The sequence below is a fragment of the Coregonus clupeaformis genome, chromosome 26, assembly GCF_020615455.1.
Source record: "Coregonus clupeaformis isolate EN_2021a chromosome 26, ASM2061545v1, whole genome shotgun sequence".
Classification (NCBI taxonomy): Eukaryota; Metazoa; Chordata; class Actinopteri; order Salmoniformes; family Salmonidae; genus Coregonus; species Coregonus clupeaformis.
The window spans coordinates 36,755,880-36,775,302 of record NC_059217.1 but is presented as its reverse complement, the minus strand read 5'-3'; the positions used below and the strand labels follow the sequence as shown (position 1 = coordinate 36,775,302).

General features: G+C 47.1%; 1 protein-coding gene across 2 annotated transcripts in view; it reads left to right on the top strand.

The window, feature by feature from the left end:
• Positions 1-19,423, top strand: part of LOC123481958 (dual specificity protein phosphatase 8-like) — a 68,183-nt gene that overhangs the window by 34,394 nt on the left and 14,366 nt on the right. The window lies entirely within an intron of this gene.

Below are 19,423 nucleotides of genomic sequence, written 5' to 3'. Positions count from 1 at the left end.
AAAATTTACAAATGTGGGAGTAATGATTAATAAATGATGAATAAGCTATTTACTAATCCATTATAAATGCTTTATTATGTGAAGTTATTATAAAGTGCTACCACACCCTTTCACAGCAAATTATAGAGGGGACCTTTGCCCCAACACATCTGAAGACACACACACATACACACAGAGACACATAGCAGTGCCAGCTGCCAGTGCCAGTCAATGACATCATATCACCATTGAGTGTTATCTTTACTGACGGGGTTGTTTGTACTGTATCAAACCCTGCTGGTAGTCTAGAGCTTTGATGGTTATAACCAGCATCCACCTGCAACTACAGTGCCTTCAGAACGTATTCATCATACTCCTTGTCTTGAGTAAATAATTATTCAACCCCTTTGTTATGGCAAGAACTTTATGTCCTGAATACAAAGCGTTATGTTTGGGGAAAATCCAACACAACACATCACTGAGTAACACTCTTCATATTTTCAAGCATGGTGGAGCATGCATCATGTTATGGGTATGCTTGTCACCGGCAAGAACTAGGGAGTTTTTTGGGATAAAAAGTAACGGAATAGAGCTAAGCACAGGCAAAATCATAGAAGAAAACCTGGTTCAGTTTGCTTTCCAACAGCCACAGGGAGACAAATTCACCTTTCAGCAGGACAATAACCTAAAACACAAGGACAAATATACACTGGAGTTGCTTACCAAGACGACATTGAATGTTTCTGAGTGGCCTAGTTACAGTTTTGACTTAAATCAGCTTGAAAATCTATGGCAAGACTTGAAAATTGAAAATTGAAAACGCCCTAGTTCTTGCCGGTGACAAGCATACCCATAACATGATGCAAGCTCCACCATGCTTGAAAATATGAAGAGTGGTACTCAGTGATGTGTTGTTGTCACGATCCGGTGAACTGGACCCCGGTGGAACGGACTACTCTGGCTCCGGAATGGATCCGCTGACCGGAGCTGGACTGGGCAACGGTGGAGCAGACTGCTCTGGCTCCGGAGTGGAGCTGCTGACCGGAGCTGAACTGGACCCCGGTGGAGCGGACTGCCCTGGCTCCGGAGTGGAACCGCTGACCGGAGCTGGATTGGGCACCGGTGGAGCGGACTGCTCTGGTTCCGGAGTGGAGCCGCTGACCGGAGCTGAACTGGATCCCGGTGGAGCGGACTGCTCTAGCTCCGGCTTGGAACCGCTGACTGGAGCTGGACTGGGCACTGGTGGAGCGGATTGCTCTCGCCCTGGAGTGGAGCCGCTGACCGGAGCTGGACTAGGCACTGGTGGAGCGGACTGCTCTAGCTCTGGAGTGGAGCCGCTGACCGGAGCTGGACTGGGAACACGCACCACTGGTCTGGTGCGAGGAGCAGGCACGGGTTGTGCCGGACTGGAGACACGCACCACTGGTTTGGTGCGAGGAGCAGGCACGTGCCGTGCCGGACTGGATACACGCACCACTGGTCTGGTGCGGGGAGCAGGTACGGGGCGTACCGGGCTGGCGACCCGCACCACTGGTTTGGTGCGGGGAGAAGGTACGGGGCGTACCGGGCTGGCGACACGCACCACTGGTTTGGTGCGGGGAGCAGGTATGGGCCGTATTGGACTGGATACGCGCACCACTGGTTTGGTGCGGGGACCAGGTACGGGGCGTACCGGGCTGGCGACACGCACCACTGGCTTGGTGCGGGGAGCAGGTATGGGCCGTACTGGACTGGATACATGCACCACTGGTTTGGTGTGGGGAGCAGGTACTGGAGGTCTGGAGCGTAGAGCTGGCACAACCCGTCCTGGCTGGATGCCCACTTTCGCACGACACGTGCGGAGCGCTGGTCCAGGATGCACTGAGCTGTGAATGCGCACTGGCGACACAGTTCGTATCTCCGCATACCTTGGACATCTACCAAGGTTACCTCCCGTTGAGACCCAGGCGTTTGCTCCTTCTGGGCATGCTGCTTGGTCCTTTTACGGTGGGATCTTCTGTCACGATCGTTGAGAGACGGGTCAGACCAAGGTGCAGCGTGATATGCGTACATATTTATTAAGACGAATAAACACTTGACAAAATAACAAAACAACGAAAACGTGAAGTCCTATGGGCTATACACACAACAAGCCTAACAGGAACACAAACAAGATCCCACAACTAAGGTAGGCAACCAGGCTACCTAAGTATGATCCCCAATCAGAGACAACGAGCGACAGCTGCCTCTGATTGGGAATCACACCCGGCCAAACATAGAAATATCAACCTAGATCTACAACATAGAAATACAATAACATAGATCTCAACAGAAACTCACACCCTGACCCAACCAACAAGAGTTCTCTAGATCAGGGCGTGACAGTTGTGTTGGATTTTCCCCAAACATAACGCTTTGTATTGAGGACATGAAGTTCTTGCCATAACAAAGGGGTTGAATAATTATTTACTCAAGACAAGGAGTATGAATAATGGAGCCGGAGGAGATGGCTGCCGGTTTACCAACTGTGCTATTATGTGTGTTTTTCCGCGTTATTTGTAATTTATTCTGTACATAATGTTTCTGGCACCGTCTCTTATGACCAAAAAGTTTCTGGATATCAGGACAGCAACTACTCACCTCGTATTGGACGAATACTTTTTCTTCAACGAGTCAGAGGCAAAGGATATTCTACAGACACCCGACAAGGCCCAAATCCCTGTCATTCGCATGAGAAAGAGACAGAGATATCGTGGACGTAGGTCGGGGTACCTTGTAAGGATCCGAAGCTGAGCAAGTAATCTGCCTCTTCCAACAGTCCTATTAGCCAACGTACAATCATTGGAAAACAAAATGGACGACCTACGATCAAGGATATCCTACCAACGGGACATTAAAAATGGTAATATCTTATGTTTCACCGAGTCGTGGCTGAACGACGACATGGATAACATACAGCTGGCGGGATATACGCTACATCGGCAGGATAGAACGGCTGACTCCGGTAAGACAAGGGTTGGCGGTGTGTGTATATTTGTAAACAACAGCTGGTGCACAAAAAAGAATATTAAGGAAGTCTCAAGGTTTTGCTCGCCTGAGGTAGAGTATCTCATGATAAGCTGTAGACCACACTATTTACCAAGAGAGTTTTCATCTATATTTTTCATAGCTGTCTATTTACCACCACGAACCGATGCTGGCACTAAGACTGCACTCAATGAGCTGTATAAGGCCATAAGCAAACAGGAAAACGCTCATCCAGAAGCAGCGCTTCTAGTGGCCGGGGACTTTAATGCAGGGAAACTTAAATCCGTTCTACCTAATTTCTACCAGCATGTTAAATGTGCAACTAGAGGAAAAAAAACTCTAGACCACCTTTACTCAACACACAGAGACACGTACAAAGCTCTCCCTCGCCCTCCATTTTGCAAATCTGACCATAATTATATCCTCCTGATTCCTGCTTATAAGCAAAAACTAAAGCTGGAAGCACCAGTGACTCGGTTAATAAGGAAGTGGTCAGATGATGCAGATGCTAAGCTACAGGACTGTTTTGCTAGCACAGACTGGAACATGTTCCGGGATTCTTCCGATGCCATTGAGGAGTACACCACATCAGTCACTGGCTTCATCAATAAGTTCATCAATGACGTCATCCCCACAGTGACTGTACGTACATACCCCAACCAGAAGCCATGGATTACAGGCAACATCTGCACTGAGCTAAAGGGTAGAGCTGCCGCTTTCTAAACCGGACGCTTATAAGAATCCCGCTATGCCCTCCGACGAACCATCAAACTGGCAAAGTGTCAATACAGGACTAAGATTGAATCGTACTACACCGGCTCCGATGCTCGTTGGATGTGGCAGGGCTTGCAAACTATTACAGACTACAAAGGGAAGCACAGCCGCAAGCTGCCCAGTGACACGAGCCTACCAGACGAGCTTAATCACTTCTATGCTCGCTTCAAGGCAAGCAACACTGAAGCATGCATGAGAGCATCAGCTGTTCCGGATGACTATGTGATCATGCTCTCGGTAGCCGATGTAAGGGTAGGTAACAACACATCTGCCACGCTGATCCTCAACACAGGGGCCCCTCAGGGGTGCGTGCCCAGTCCCCTCCTGTACTCCCAACACAGGGGTGTGAATACTTACGTAAGTAAGATATTTCTGTATTTCATTTTCAATGAATTAGCAAAAATGTCTAAAAACATGTTTTCACTTTGTCATTATGTGGTATTGTGTGTAGATGGGTGAGAGAAAAAACATATTTAAACCATTTTGAATTCAGGCTGTAAAACAACCAAATGTGGAATAAGTCAAGACATTTCAGCTTTTCATTTTTATTAATTTGTATGAATTTCTAAAAACATAATTCCATTTTGACATTATGGGGTATTGCGTGTAGGCTATTGACACAAAATCTCACTTTAATCATCCATTTGAAATTAAGCTTGTAACACAACAAAGTGTGGAAGTTAGTCAAGGGTGTGAATACTTTCTGAAGGCACTGTATCTGCTGGGAATCACATGGAAAGATAGTAACTGTTCATCTGTGGGGAGGCATCAGTCCACTGAACTGGTTCCATGAATTCCTGACCTCTATGAGGTTTTTATGTCTGTTAGCAGCACTGTGGTCAGGTTGGGTGACCAACACAAACAGTCAGCTCTGCATTGCCCTTGTGACCGACGACCCTATACACCTGTGTGTGTGCGCGTGCGTGCATGTGTGTGCGTGTATCATTCCAAGGTCTTCTCTGTCTGCAGCCCCTACTCTCACATTTCCTCTGTCAGTCTTCTCTGCAGCAGTCTCTTCTATATCCACCACAGCAAATTCTCCAGTGTTAAAACAAAACAAAATTAACACTGAAGAGTGTGGAATCTGTGGACCCATATAGACACCGGAATAGTGTTAAATTAACACACTGCTTAGTGTAAAGCCTTATTCAAATATTTCCCAGAGTGCCTTTACAGTCAATTGTATAGTTACTGTATTTGTTAGTGACAGAGACATGGTTGTTGCATTCATCCATTTTCAGTCCTATGGACTTCACCAAGTAAGATCCTAAACAAATATTTTATCATTAATATATATATATATATATACACACACTACCAGTCAAAAGTTTGGACACACCTACTCTTTCAAGGGTTTTTCTTTATTTCTACTATTTTCTACATTGTAGAATAATAGTGAAGACATCAAAACTATGAAATAACACATATGGAATCATGTAGTAACCAAAAAAGTGTCAAACAAATCAAAATCTATTTCATATTTGAGATTCTTCAAATAGCCACCCTTCCGCCTTGATGACAGCTTTGCACACTCTTGGCATTCTCGCAATCAGTTTCATGAGGTAGTCACCTGGAAAGCATTTCAATTAACAGGTGTGTCAATCAGGCCTTCATTTTTGACATTTTAGTCATTTAGCAGACATTTTTGTCATTTAGCAGACGCTCTTATCCAGAGCGACTTACAATTAGTGAGTGCATACATTTTTCATACTGGCCCCCCGTGGGAGGGTCGAATTGCTGCAAAGAAACCACTACTACAGGACACCAATAAGAAGAAGAGACCTGCTTGGGCCAAGAAACACGAGCAATGGACTTTAGACCGGTGGAAATTTGTCCTTTGGTCTGGAGTCCAAATTTGAGATTTTTGGTTCCAACCGCCATTTCTTTGTGAGATGCGGTGTGGGTGAACGGATGATCTCTGCATGTGTAGTTCCCACCGTAAAGCATGGAGGAGGAGGTGTTATGGTGTGGGGGTGCTTTGCTGGTGACACTGCCTGTGATTGATTTAGAATTCAAGGCACACTTAACCAGCATGGCTACCACTGCATTATGCAGCGATATGCCATCCGATCTGGTTTGGACTTAGTGGGACTATAATTTGTTTTTCAACAGGACAATGAGCCAACACACCTCCAGACTGTGTAAGGCTATTTGACCAAAATGGAGAGTGATGGAGTGCTGCATCAGATGACCTGGCCTCCACAATCCCCCGACCTCAACCCAATTGAGATGGTTTGGGATGAGTTGGACGGCAGAGTGAAGGAAAAGCAGCCAACAAGTGCTAAGCATATGTGGGAACTCCTTCAAGACTGTTGGAAAAGCATTCCAGGTGAAGCTGGTTGAGAGAATGCCAAGAGTGTGCAAAGCTGTCATAAAGGCAAAGGGTGGCTATTTGAAGAGTCTCAAATATAAAATATATTTTGATTTGTTTAACACTTTTTTGGTTACTACATGATTCCATATGTGCTATTTCATAGTTTTGATGTCTTCACTATTATTCTACAATGTAGAAAATAGTACAAAATAAAGAAAAACCCTTGAAAGAGTAGGTGTGTCCAAACTTTTGACTATATATATACTGAACAAAAATATAAACACAACATGTAAAGTGTTGGTTCCATGTTACATGAGCTGAAATAAAATATCCCAGAAATGTTCCATATGCACAAGAAGCTTATTTCTCTCAAATGTTGTGAACGAATTTGTTTACATCCCTGTTAGTGAGCATTTCTCCTTTGCCAAAATAATTAATCCACCTGACAGGTGTGGCATATCAAGAAGCTGATTAAACAGCATGATCATTACACAGGTGCAACTTGTGCTGAGGACAATAAAAGGCCACAAAAATGTTTTGTCACACAACACAATGCCACTGTTGTCTCAAGTTTTGAGGGAGCGTGCAATTGGCATGCTGACTGCAGGATTGTCCAACAGAGCTGTTGCCAGAGAATTATCACACCCATCATTATCAAATTTCCCAGCATGCTCGATTACTGGTTAATTTGTGGAATTGTTTGTTTGCATATCTTATGTTTGTGCATATACATTGATTGATTGATTAACCTTATGCTACACAAAGATAAATAACATACATTTTCTAAATTAATCCAATCAGTTAGGTATATATTTTTGCACCCATTACTGAAATGTTTGTTCCAGTTTAGATTCCTTAGGTAATCGCCTCACTATCTTCCCAACCCTGACACTCATTCTGAATGCAGGTTGCAGTTGAATGAAAAGTTTGAAGTTGGCTGTATTCTAATTCTAAGTACTTTTCAAGCCAGTAAAATGTGGTAGCACAATTCTGGTAACATTTGCAAAATTCCCAAGTTTTCTGGAAATTCTGGTTGGGAATTTACTGGAAACCAAATCAGGAAATCTGAAATTCTTCAACCAGGATTTTTGGATAATCTGGGAGTTTTGCAACCCTACTTGTAGGCCTTATAACTAATGGTATAAAGGATGACCTTACAGGGTACTAGTGATGTTACGTTTGATACCAGAGCTCCGAGGCATGCTTTAAAATTGCTAAGCAGTGTACTTCGAAGCAGTGTGCCGATGCCTGTATCACTTTATCAGAAGCACATGATCAATGACGTCCGAAGCTTCGTTTCGTCGAACAACCACCTGATTGGTTTGGTATTGGTTTGGTAGAAGACACCCTACGGAGTGTGGGACGTCATCTATAATAATTTGGCTGCTATATATTCTTTTGACCAGCAGGTGCCACTAGTGTACACTGTGTTGATCAAAGCCTCGAGTATTGAACCTATTTTCGACAGAATTGGCTGGAAAACCTCAATGCTTCAGGAAGCTTCATTTTCCCATCACTACAGGATACCACTACAGTGACAAGTGTTTGTACCCCTTTAGGAACAAATCTAAACATTTTTTTCTGACAGTTGAATACAATGGCTTGAAACTCATGGTTTACAGACCACATCAGGCTGGCAAGTCACGTTATGCTGGCTTGTAAGGTGATGTGTAATTCCTATTAGAATCAAACCAGTGTGGGGATATCCAAGTTTAGGATTTTTTTTGTCACCTGCAACCTGTATTCAGAATGACTGCCAAGGTTGGGCAGACTAAGCTACGAGACTACCTAAAGCATCTAAAGTAGAACAACCATTTCAGTAACAGGTGCAATAAATCCAAGTAACATATTGGATTAGTTTAGAAAATGTTTATAATTTATATTTGAGTAGCATAAGATTATTACATTAATCAATCAATTACATATGTACATGCACGAACAATAAAAAAAGAAACCTGAAATAGAGCATGCTGGGAAATATGATAATGATGGTAATGGTTTTGGTTCAAAGTGATGCATATGAGTTTCAGGCCCCTGTATCAGGGTAAAACTAGGCCCTCAAAATAAGGCCTTATTTTGTTGAAAAAAATGTTTTAATGATAACATATTCACTTAGGATCTCACTTGGTGAAGTCCATATAACCGAAAATGTCTCTGTCACTAACAAGTACAGTCATTTGTGGTAACTACAATTTACTCGAGGCAAGGCACTCTGGGAAATATTTGAATAAGGCCTTACACTAAGCAGTGTGTTAATTTAACACTGGTCCCATGTCTATATGGGTCCACAGAGTCAACACTTTCAGAGTTGATTTCAAACTGTCAGTGTTAATTTAACACTGTCCGTGTTCATTTGTTAGTTTTTTAACACTGGAGAATATGCTGTGTCTGTCTTCTCTGCAGCAGCAGTTGAAACCATTTGGTTTCCATTGGCCATTTTCCCTACTGCCTGTGTCATGTTTGTTGCTCATACTGTCCTATTTCAAGCCAGACCTCTCGTTATTGTACACAGATAAAACACCAGCTGAGAGGCAGAGCTGAGGGGGTGTGAGGTCACAGAGGGAAAATACTCCTTGTTTTTCTCTTCTCTCGTTCATTGTTAACCGTGCACGTTTCCCAGCCAATATGAGGATACTCTCTCTCTAACTCTCTCTCTCTCTCTCTCTCTCTCTCTCTCTCTCGCTCTCTCTCTGTCTCTGTCTCTGTCTCTCTGTCTCTTTCTCTCTGTCTCTGTCTCTCTGTCTCTTTCTCTCTGTCTCCTGTCTCTCTGTCTCTTTCTCTCTCTCTCTCTCTCTCTCTCTCTCTCTCTCTCTGTCTCTCTGTCTCTCTGTCTCTCTCTCTCTCTCTCTCTCTCTCTATCTCTCTCTCTCTCTCTCTCTCTCTCTCTCTCTCTCTCTCTCTCTCTCTCTCTGTCTCTCTCTCTCTCTCTCTCTATCTCTCTGTCTCTATCTATCTGTCTCTCAATTCAATTCAATTTGCTTTATTGGCATGACGTAACAACGTACATATTGCCAAAGCGTACTTTGGAGATTAAGTGATACATTTACAATATTAACATAATTAAAATAATAATAATCAAGATTGTCAACGGAACAATCAGTAACAATAATAATCAAGGGTAAAAATAACCTACAATAACAATGGCATAAAGGAGATGTGCAGGTTGGTCTCCCTCTCTCCGCTCGCTCTCTCTCTCCCCCTCTTCCCCTCTACCTCTCTCCCTCTCTCTGTCTCCCTCTCTCGCTCTCCCTCTCTCTCCCTCTCTCGCTCTCCCTCTCTCTCTCTCGCTCTCTCACTCTCCCTCTCTCTCTCTCTTGCTCACTCACTCTCTCTCTCTATCAATTCAATTCAAAGGGCTTTATTGGCATGGGAAACATATGTTTACATTGCCAAAGCAAGTGAAAAATGAACAGTAAACATTACACTCACAAAAGTTCAAAGGAATAGAGACATTTCGAATGGCATATTATGGCGATGCACAGTGTTATAACAATACAAAAGCGAAAATGGATTGTTTTATAGTGGTCTTTATAGTGGTCTTTGTTCTTCACTGGTTGCTGCTGTGATGGCACAATAGTATTTCACCCAATAGACATGGGAGTTTATCAAAATTGGATTTGTTTTCGAATTCTTTGTGGGTCTGTGTAATCTGAAGGAAATATGTGTCTCTAATATGGTCATACGTTTGGCAGGAGGTAAGGAAGTGCAGCTCAGTTTCCACCTCATTTTGTGGGCAGTGTGCACATAGCCTGTCTTCTCTAGAGAGCCAGGTCTGCCTACGGCGGCCTTTCTCAATAGCAAGGCTATGCTCACTGAGTCTGTACAAAGCTTTCCTTAAGTTTGGGTCAGTCACAGTGGTCAGGTATTCTGCCACTGTGTACTCTCTGTTTAGGGCCAAATAGCATTCCAGTTTGCTGTTTTTTTTCTACATTCTTTCCAATGTGTCAAGTAATTATCTTTTTGTTTTCTCATGATTTGTTTGGGTCTAATTGTGTTGCTGTTGCTGTCCTGGGGCTCTGTGGGGTCTGTTTGTGTTTGTGAACAGAGCCCCAGGACCAGCCGGCTTAGGGGACTCTTCTCTAGGTTAATCTCTCTGTAAGTGATGGCTTTGTTATGGAAGGTTTGGGAATCGCTTCCTTTTAGGTGGTTGTAGAATTTAACAGCTCTTTTCTGGATTTAGATAATTAGCGGGCATCGGCCTAATTCTGCACTGCATGCGTTCTTTGGTGTTTTACGTTGTACACAGAGGATGTTTTTGCAGAATTCTGCATGCAGAGTCTCAATTTGGTGTTTATCCCATTTTGTGAATTCTTGGTTGGTGAGCAGACCCCAGACCTTACAACCATAAAGAGCAATGGGTTTTATAACTGATTCAAGTATTTTAGCTAGATCCTAATTGGGATGTCGAATTTTATGTTCCTTTTGATGGCGTAGAAGGCCCTTCTTGCCTTATCTCTCAGATCGTTCACAGCTTTGTGGAAGTTACCTTTGGTGCTGATGTTTAGGCTGAGGTAAGTATAGTTTTTTGTGTGCTCTAGGGCAACGGTCTCTCTCTCTCTCTCGCTCTCTCTCTCTCTCTCTCTCTCTCTCTCTCTCTCTCTCTCTCTCTCTCTCTCTCTCTCTCTCTCTCTCTCTCTCTCTCTCTCTCTCTCTCTCTCTCTCTCTCTCTCTCCCCTCTCTCTCTTTCTCTGTTGTACCTATGTAACACCTGCATTGTTAGTGGTAGAAACAGCAGTATAGTAGTGTAGTGCTGCAGCCTGCTGGCTGGAGAAGGGGGAGGGACTGAGCGTTTTCATATGCTGCAGTATGTTGACTCCAGAGCTTATTTTATTAAATTTTTTATTTCACCTTTATTTAACCAGGTAAGCCAGTTGAGAACAAGTTCTCATTTACAACTGCGACCTGGCCAAGATAAAGCAAAGCAGTGCGATAAAAACAACAACACAGAGTTACATATGGGGTAAACAAAACATAAAGTCAAAAATACAACAGAAAATATATATACAGTATGTGCAAATGTAGTAAATTATGGAGGTAAGGCAATAAATAGGCCATAGTGCAAAATAGTTACAATTTCGTATTAACACTGGAATAATAGATGTACAAAAGATAATGTGCAAATAGAGATACTGGGGTGCAAATTAACAAAATAAATAACAATATGGGGATGAGGTAGTTGGGTGGGCTAATTTCAGAATGGCTGTGTACAGGTGCAGTGATCGGTAAGCTGCTCTGACAACTGATGCTTAAAGTTAGTGAGGGAGATAAGTCTCCAGCTTCAGAGATTTTTGCAGTTCGTTCCAGTCATTGGCAGCAGAGAACTGGAAGGAATGGTGGCCAAAGGAGGTGTTGGCTTTGGGGATGACCAGTGAGATATATCTGCTGGAGCGCAGACTACGGGTGGGTGTTGCTATGGTGACCAGTGAGCTAAGATAAGGCGGGGATTTGCCTAGCAGTGATTTATAGATGACCTGGAGCCAGTGGGTTTGGCGACAAATATGTAGTAAGGGCCAGCCAACAAGAGCGTACAGGTCACAATGGTGAGTAGTATATGGGGCTTTGGTGACAAAACGGATGGCACTGTGATAGACTACATCCAATTTTCTGAGTAGAGTGTTGGAAGCTATTTTGTAAATGACATCGCCGAAGTCAAGGATCGGTAGAATAGTCCGTTTTACGAGGGCATGTTTGGCAGCATGAGTGAAGGAGGCTTCGTTGCGAAATAGGAAGCCAATTCTAGATCTAACTTTTGATTGGAGATGCTTAATGTGAGTCTGGAAGGAGAGTTTATAGTCTAACCAGACACCTAGGTATTTGTAGTTGTCAACATACTCTAGGTCAGACCCGCCGAGAGTAGTGATTCTAGTCGGGTGGGCGGGTGCAAGCAGCGTTCGATTGAAGAGCATGCATTTAGTTTTACTAGTGTTTAAGAGCAGTTGGAGGCTACGGAAGGAGTGTTGTATGGCGTTGAAGCTCGTTTGGAGGTTTGTTAACACAGTGTCCAATGAAGGGCCAGATGTATACAAAATGGTGTCGTCCGCATAGAGGTGGATCCGAGCATCACCAGCAGCAAGAGCGACATCATTGATATACACAGAGAATAGAGTCAGCCCGAGAATTGAACCCTGTGGCACCCCCATAGAGACTGCCAGAGGTCCAGACAACAGGCCCTCCAATTTGACACATTGAACTCTATCTGAGAAGTAGTTGGTGAACCAGGTGAGGCAGTCATTTGAGAAACCAAGGCTATTTAGTCTGCCAATAAGAATGCGGTGGTTGACAGAGTCAAAAGCCTTGGCCAGGTCGATGAAGACGGCTGCACAGTACTGTCTTTTATCAATCGCGGTTATAATATCGTTTAGGACCTTGAGCGTGGCTGAGGTGCACCCATGACCAGCTCGGAAACCGGATTGCATAGCAGAGAAGGTACGGTGGGATTCGAAATGGTTGGTGATCTGTTTGTTAACTTGGCTTTCAAATACTTTCGAAAGGCAGGGCAGGATGGATATAGGTCTGTAACAGTTTGGATCTAGAGTGTCACCCCCTTTGAAGAGGGGGATGACCGTGGCAGCTTTCCAATCTCTGGGGATCTCAGACTTTACGAAAGAGAGGTTGAACAGGCTAGTAATAGGGGTTGCGACAATTTCGGCGGCTAATTTTAGAAAGAAAGGGTCCAGATTGTCTAGCCCAGCTGATTTGTAGGGGTCCAAATTTTTCAGCTCTTTCAGAACATCAGCTGTCTGAATTTGTGTGAAGGAGAACTGGGGGGGGCATGGGCAAGTTGCAGCGGAGGGTGCAGAGCTGGTGGCCGGGGTAGTGGTAGCCAGGTGGAAAGCATGGCCAGCCGTAGCAAAATGGTTGTTGAAATTCTCGATTATTATAGATTTATCGGTGGTGACAGTGTTTCCTAGCCTCAGTGCAGTGGGTAGCTGGGAGGAGGTGCTCTTATTCTCCATGGACTTTACAGTGTCCCAAAACGTTTTGGAGTTAGTGCTACAGGATGCTAATTTCTGTTTGAAAAAGCTAGCGTTTGCTTTCCTAACTGATTGTGTATATTGGTTCCTGACTTCCCTGAAAAGTTGCATATCGCGGGGGCTGTTCGATGCTAATGCAGTACACCACAGGATGTTTTTGTGCTGGTCAAGGGCAGTCAAGTCTTAGGAGAACCAGGGGCTATATCTGTTCTTAGTTCTGAATTTTATGAATGGGGCATGCTTATTTAAGATTGAGAGGAAATCACTTTTAAAGAACAACCAGGCTTCCTCTACTGACGGAATGAGGTCAATATCCATCCAAGATACCCGGGCCAGGTCAATTAGAAAGGCCTGCTCGCTAAAGTGTTTTAGGGAGCGTTTGACAGTGATGAGGGGTGGTTGTTTGACCGCGGACCCATTACGGACGCAGGCAATAAGGCAGTGATCGCTGAGATCCTGGTTGAAGACAGCTGAGGTGTATTTAGAGGGTAAATTAGTCAGGATGATATCTATGAGGGTGCCCATGTTTACAGATTTAGGGTTGTACCTGGTAGGTTCGTTGATAATTTGTGTGAGATTGAGGGCTGTCACGGTTTACTAAGCCAGAACCCAGAAGCAGACCAGGACAAGGTAGGTTGAAACAAAGGTGAGTGTTTATTTAATAGATCCACGAGTGAGGCTGAATAATCCAGGGAACAGAGCGGGTGGCGTGGATGGGTTGTTGAGGGTGCAGTGGTAGGTCCAGTAATGGCTCGGCAGCCGCCGACCATCAGGCAGAGGTTGGGTGAAGGTTCCGGATGAGTGACTGCAGATGGAACAAAACGGAGGTAAGTACAAAACAAGCAAACAAGGTGCAAAACAACAAAACTAACGCTACATGCTCTAAGGCTGATCCACTGATAAACATACTGTTCATGGCTACCGATCCGGCAGGGAATGGATGTCAGGTCAGAGCTTATGAAGGTGATGATCAGGGCCAGGTGTGCAGATTGCTGATGGAATGCAGGTGTGGAAATCAGGAGAGCTCCCGCCTAGCAACGTAGCCCGGCAACCAGGCAGGGAGCGTTCCAGAACCCTCGGGAAACTGGAGATCCCGAGCAGAAAAACTAATACACAGACAGGAACCGACTCAGACTGCCGGAATCGTTACAGTACCCCCTCCGGACGAACGCCACCGGGCGGACTCCCCGGAGCGCCAGGATGGAGGCGGTAGAAGTCACGAATGAGGTTAGCATCTAGGATCTGTCGCCGCGGAATCCAACTCCTCTCTTCAGGACCATACCCCTCCCAGTCCACGAGATACTGGAAACCCCGGCCCCGCCGTCTGGAATCCATGATGCGTCGCACCGTGTAGGCAGGACCACCTCCGATCATCCGAGGAGGAGGAGGAGGAGGCGGAGGAGGCAACAGAGGACTGAGGAAAACAGGCTTGAGGCAGGAGACATGAAAGGTGGGATGGACTCTGAGCGTCCTCGGTAGTTTGAGTCGAACTGCCACCGGATTGATCACCTTCTCCACCACAAACGGACCAATGAACTTGGTAACAACTTCCTAGACTCAGTCCGTAAAGGAAGATCCCGTGTGGCCAACCAGACCCTATCTCCGATGGTATAGGTGGGAGCGGGGATCCGGCGACGATTCGCCTGGAGCTGATACCGGTCCGAAACTCTAAGGAGTGCCTTTCTGGCCCGATGCCAGGTCCGGTGGCACGCGAATATGGGCCTGAACAGAGGGCACTGAGAGCTCCTTCTCCTGAGAAGGGAACAAGGGAGGTTGGTAGCCATACAGGCACTGGAAGGGAGACATCCCAGTGGCAGATGTAGGGAGAGTATTGTGGGCATACTCAACCCAAGGCAACTGAGAGACCCAGGAGGTGGGGTTGGAAGAGACAAGGCAGCGTAGCGTGGATTCCATCTTCTGGTTGGCTCTCTCCGCCTGACCATTAGATTGGGGGTGAAAACCAGATGTGAGACTGACTGTAGCTCCAATGGCCAAACAGAAGGACTTCCAGACAGCAGAGGTAAACTGAGGGCCACGGTCGGAAACGATATCACTGGGCAAACCGTGGACCCTGAAAACCTCCCTAACCAGGATCTCGGACGTCTCCGAGGCAGAGGGAAGCTTGGCAATTGGCACAAAGTGGGCGAACTTGCTGAATCTGTCCACGATAGTCAGAACGACCGTGTTCCCCTCAGAAGCGGGCAACCCAGTGACAAAGTCCAGGGCCAGATGCGACCATGGTCGCCGGGGAATAGGAAGGGGGGTGAAGTAGTCCAGAGCTGGGCCGATTGGTACTCTTATTCTGCGCACACACTGGACAGGCAGCAACAAAACCCAGAGTATCCTCGGCCATGGCAGGCCACCAAAAACGTCTGCGAAGAAACGCCATCGTCCGAGCCACGCCAGGGTGACAAGCCATCTTGCTGGCGTGGGACCATTTGAGGACAGCAGGACGAACCGACTCAGGCACAAACAACCGACCGGGTGGACCGTTACCGGGACCGGGCTGCGTCCGAAGGGCCGCCATCACCTCCTCCTCAATCTTCCACATAACTGCTCCCACGACGCAGTTCCGGGGGAGAATTGTCTCGGTCTTGGACCCACTCTCTTCCGTCTTGGAGAACATCCGGGACAAGGCGTCCGCCTTGCCGTTCTTAGATCCAGGTCGGAACGTCAGGGAAAAAATTGAATCGTCCGAAAAACAACGCCCACCTGGCCTGACGGGGAGTTGAGACGTCTAGCCGATTGCACGTAAGCAAGATTCTTGTGGTCAGTCCAGACAATAAACGGTTGCTCCGCCCCCTCCAACCAGTGGCGCCACTCCTCCAAGGCAAGTTTCACCGCGAGAAGCTCCCCGGTTACCCACATCGTAATTCCTCTCCGCAGGCGAAAGGCGACGAGAGTAGTAGGCGCAGGGATGGAGTTTACTGTCCGTGGAGCATCGCTGCGACAGGATGGCGCCAACTCCCACATCAGACGCGTCCACTTCAACGACGAACTGACGGGCCGTGTCCGGTTGAGAGAGAATCGGTGCGTTGGTGAATCGCCTCTTCAAATCCAGAAACGCTCGATCCGCCTCCGGATTCCACTTGAAGGTCCTGATACTGGAAGTCAAGGCAGTTAACGGAGCGGCCACACGGCTGTAATCCCGGATGAATCTGCGGTAGAAATTCGCAAACCCCAAAAATCTCTGGAGCTGCAATCTCGTACCGGGCTGGGCCCATTCCAGAACCGCTCTAACCTTCTCCTGGTCCATCCTAATCTCTCCCCTGGAGATGATGTACCCGAGAAAGGATGTCGTGTGGGCGTGAAACTCGCACTTCTCGGCCTTCACGAACAGGCGATTCTCCAACAATCGCTGCAGAACCTGCCGGACATGCTGGACGTGGTCGGAAGGTTCCTTCGAGAAGATCAGAATGTCATCCAGGTAAACAAACACAAAGAGACCCGATCATATCTCTCAGGACGTCGTTCACCATACTCTGGAATACCGCTGGAGCATTGGTCAGTCCAAACGGCATCACCTGATACTCAAGTGACCCATCGGTGTATTGAAACCCGTCAACCACTCGTCCCCCTCTCTGATCCGGACCATGTGATACGCATTGCGTAGGTCTAGCTTGGTGAACACCGTAGCACCCTGTAAGGAGTCGAAGGCAGAACTCATCAAGGGCAGGGGATACTTGTTCTTGACCGTGATGTCATTCAACCCCCGATAATCAATACACGGTCGAAGAGAGCCATCCTTCTTACCCACAAAGAAGAATCCTGCCCCCAGGGGTGATGACGAGGGACCGAACGAGACCAGCAGCTAGGGACTCCTTGATGTAGGTCTCCAAAGCCTCACGTTCAGGTCGGGAGATACTGTATAACCTTCCCTTGGGGTAGACAGCTCCAGGGAACAGGTTGATGGCACAATCATATGGTCGGTGGGGAGGGGAGTGACAGAGCCTTCTGCTTACTGAACACTTCCCCCAAATCGTGATATGTCTCGGGAACCAGGGACAAATCTGGGGGTTTAGCCTCAATCACCTGACTGGGAACCGAATGGGGACAGGCAGTCTTGAGACAGTTAGCATGACAATCAAGGCTCCAACTCGTTACCTTGCCCGTCACCCAATCGAACGTGGGATTGTGTTCCTTCAGCCAGGGGTATCCAAGGACCAGAGGAACATGGGAAGACGGCAGAATGAAGAATGAAATCATCTCCGAATGATTCCCCGACAACAGCATCTTAACCGGTTCAGTCCTCATCGTGATACGTGCCAGACTACTGCCGTTCAGAGTGGTCGCTTCAATGGCTTCCGGCAATTGCTCCTTGGAAAGCCCCAGCTGTTCCACCAACTCGGCATCAAGAAAGCTTCCATCGGCACCTGAGTCGATAAAAGCGTTAATCGCTAAGCTCTGATTCCTGTTCATAAGGGTAGCCGGGAAACGGGGTCTGACAGAGGTATTGAGAGGTCGAAACTGGCTCGCTAAAAGTCCTCCCAACTTTAGCGAGCCGCGCAGTTTGACGACCGCCGGGAACAGGTGGCGAGGTAATGTCCCGAACCACCACAGTAGAGGCAACAGTTAGTCCTACGTCTGAGTTGGCGTTCCTCCCTGGTTAACCCGTGCCGCCCTACTTGCATTGGTTCAGAATCGGGAGACAGGACCTCTCCACTAATCCTGTGTGGTGGACGATGATCGACGTATTCTGGTCCAATCCCCGACCCGACTGGAACCTGAGAAGCTGATCGATTGGACGGAACCCATTGCTTCTCCCTCCTTCGCTCTCGGACTCGATTATCCACCCGAATAGACAAGGCTACCAAGCTGTCCAGGTCACTAGGCTCCGGATAGGAGATCAACTCATCCTTGAGCTGCTCCGACAGACCCTGGTAAAAGGCCGCTTGCAGAGACTCCTCATTCCACCCACTCTCCACAGCCAACGTCTTGAACTCGATCACGAAGTCGGCCACGCTGCGAGTTCCTTGGCGAAGCGAAAACAGGCGCCTAGCTGCGTCCCTCCCTCGGACGGAATGGTCGAAGAGCTTCCTCATCTCGGCCGTGAACCCCTGGTATGAAGCCATGCAGGGGTCTTGTCGTTCCCAAACGGCTGAAGCCCACTCCAGCGCTCGACCACGCAGCAACTCAATCACAAAGGCTATCCTAGCCTTGTCTGTGGCATAAGAGTAGGGCTGTAGATCGAACACTAACCCACACTGCATAAGGAAAGAACGGCATCTTCCCAGCTCCCCCTCATATTTATCCGGCGTCGGAACCTTGGGCTCACGGAAGGTCACAGCTCCAGAAGCGGCAGGCGAGATGGGTGAAACCGGTAGTGGATCCTCCACCGGAAACTTGCACTGGTTCTGGACCTCCGTCAGACCGGTAGAAAGGTTCCGAACTGCCAACGCGATCTCCTGTAGCTCCGTGCTATGATGGCCCAACATCTTCTCCTGATGGGTAATGGCATGGCGAACAGAGTCCAGGTCCGCTGGGTTCATTACTGGCCGGATCGTTCTGTCACGGTTTACTAAGCCAGAACCCAGAAGCAGACCAGGACAAGGTAGGTTGAAACAAAGGTGAGTGTTTATTTAATAGATCCACGAGTGAGGCTGAATAATCCAGGGAACAGAGCGGGTGGCGTGGATGGGTTGTTGAGGGTGCAGTGGTAGGTCCAGTAATGGCTCGGCAGCCGCCGACCATCAGGCAGAGGTTGGGTGAAGGTTCCGGATGAGTGACTGCAGATGGAACAAAACGGAGGTAAGTACAAAACAAGCAAACAAGGTGCAAAACAACAAAACTAACGCTACATGCTCTAAGGCTGATCCACTGATAAACATACTGTTCATGGCTAACGATCCGGCAGGGAATGGATGTCAGGTCAGAGCTTATGAAGGTGATGATCAGGGCCAGGTGTGCAGATTGCTGATGGAATGCAGGTGTGGAAATCAGGAGAGCTCCCGCCTAGCAACGTAGCCCGGCAACCAGGCAGGGAGCGTTCCAGAACCCTCGGGAAACTGGAGATCCCGAGCAGAAAAACTAATACACAGACAGGAACCGACTCAGACTGCCGGAATCGTTACAAGGGCATCTAGTTTAGATTGTAGGTTGGCCGGGGTGTTAAGCATATCCCAGTTTAGGTCACCAAGCAGTACGAACTCTGAGGATAGATGGGGGGCAATCAGTTCACATATGGTGTCCAGGGCACAGCTCGGGCTGAGGGGGGTCTGTAGCAAGCGGCAACAGTGAGAGACTTATTTCTGGAAAGGTGGATTTTTAGAAGTAGAAGCTCAAACTGTTTTGGCACAGACCTGGATAGTATGATAGAGCTCTGCAGGCTATCTCTACATTAGATTGCAACCCCACCCCCTTTGGCAGTTCTATCTAG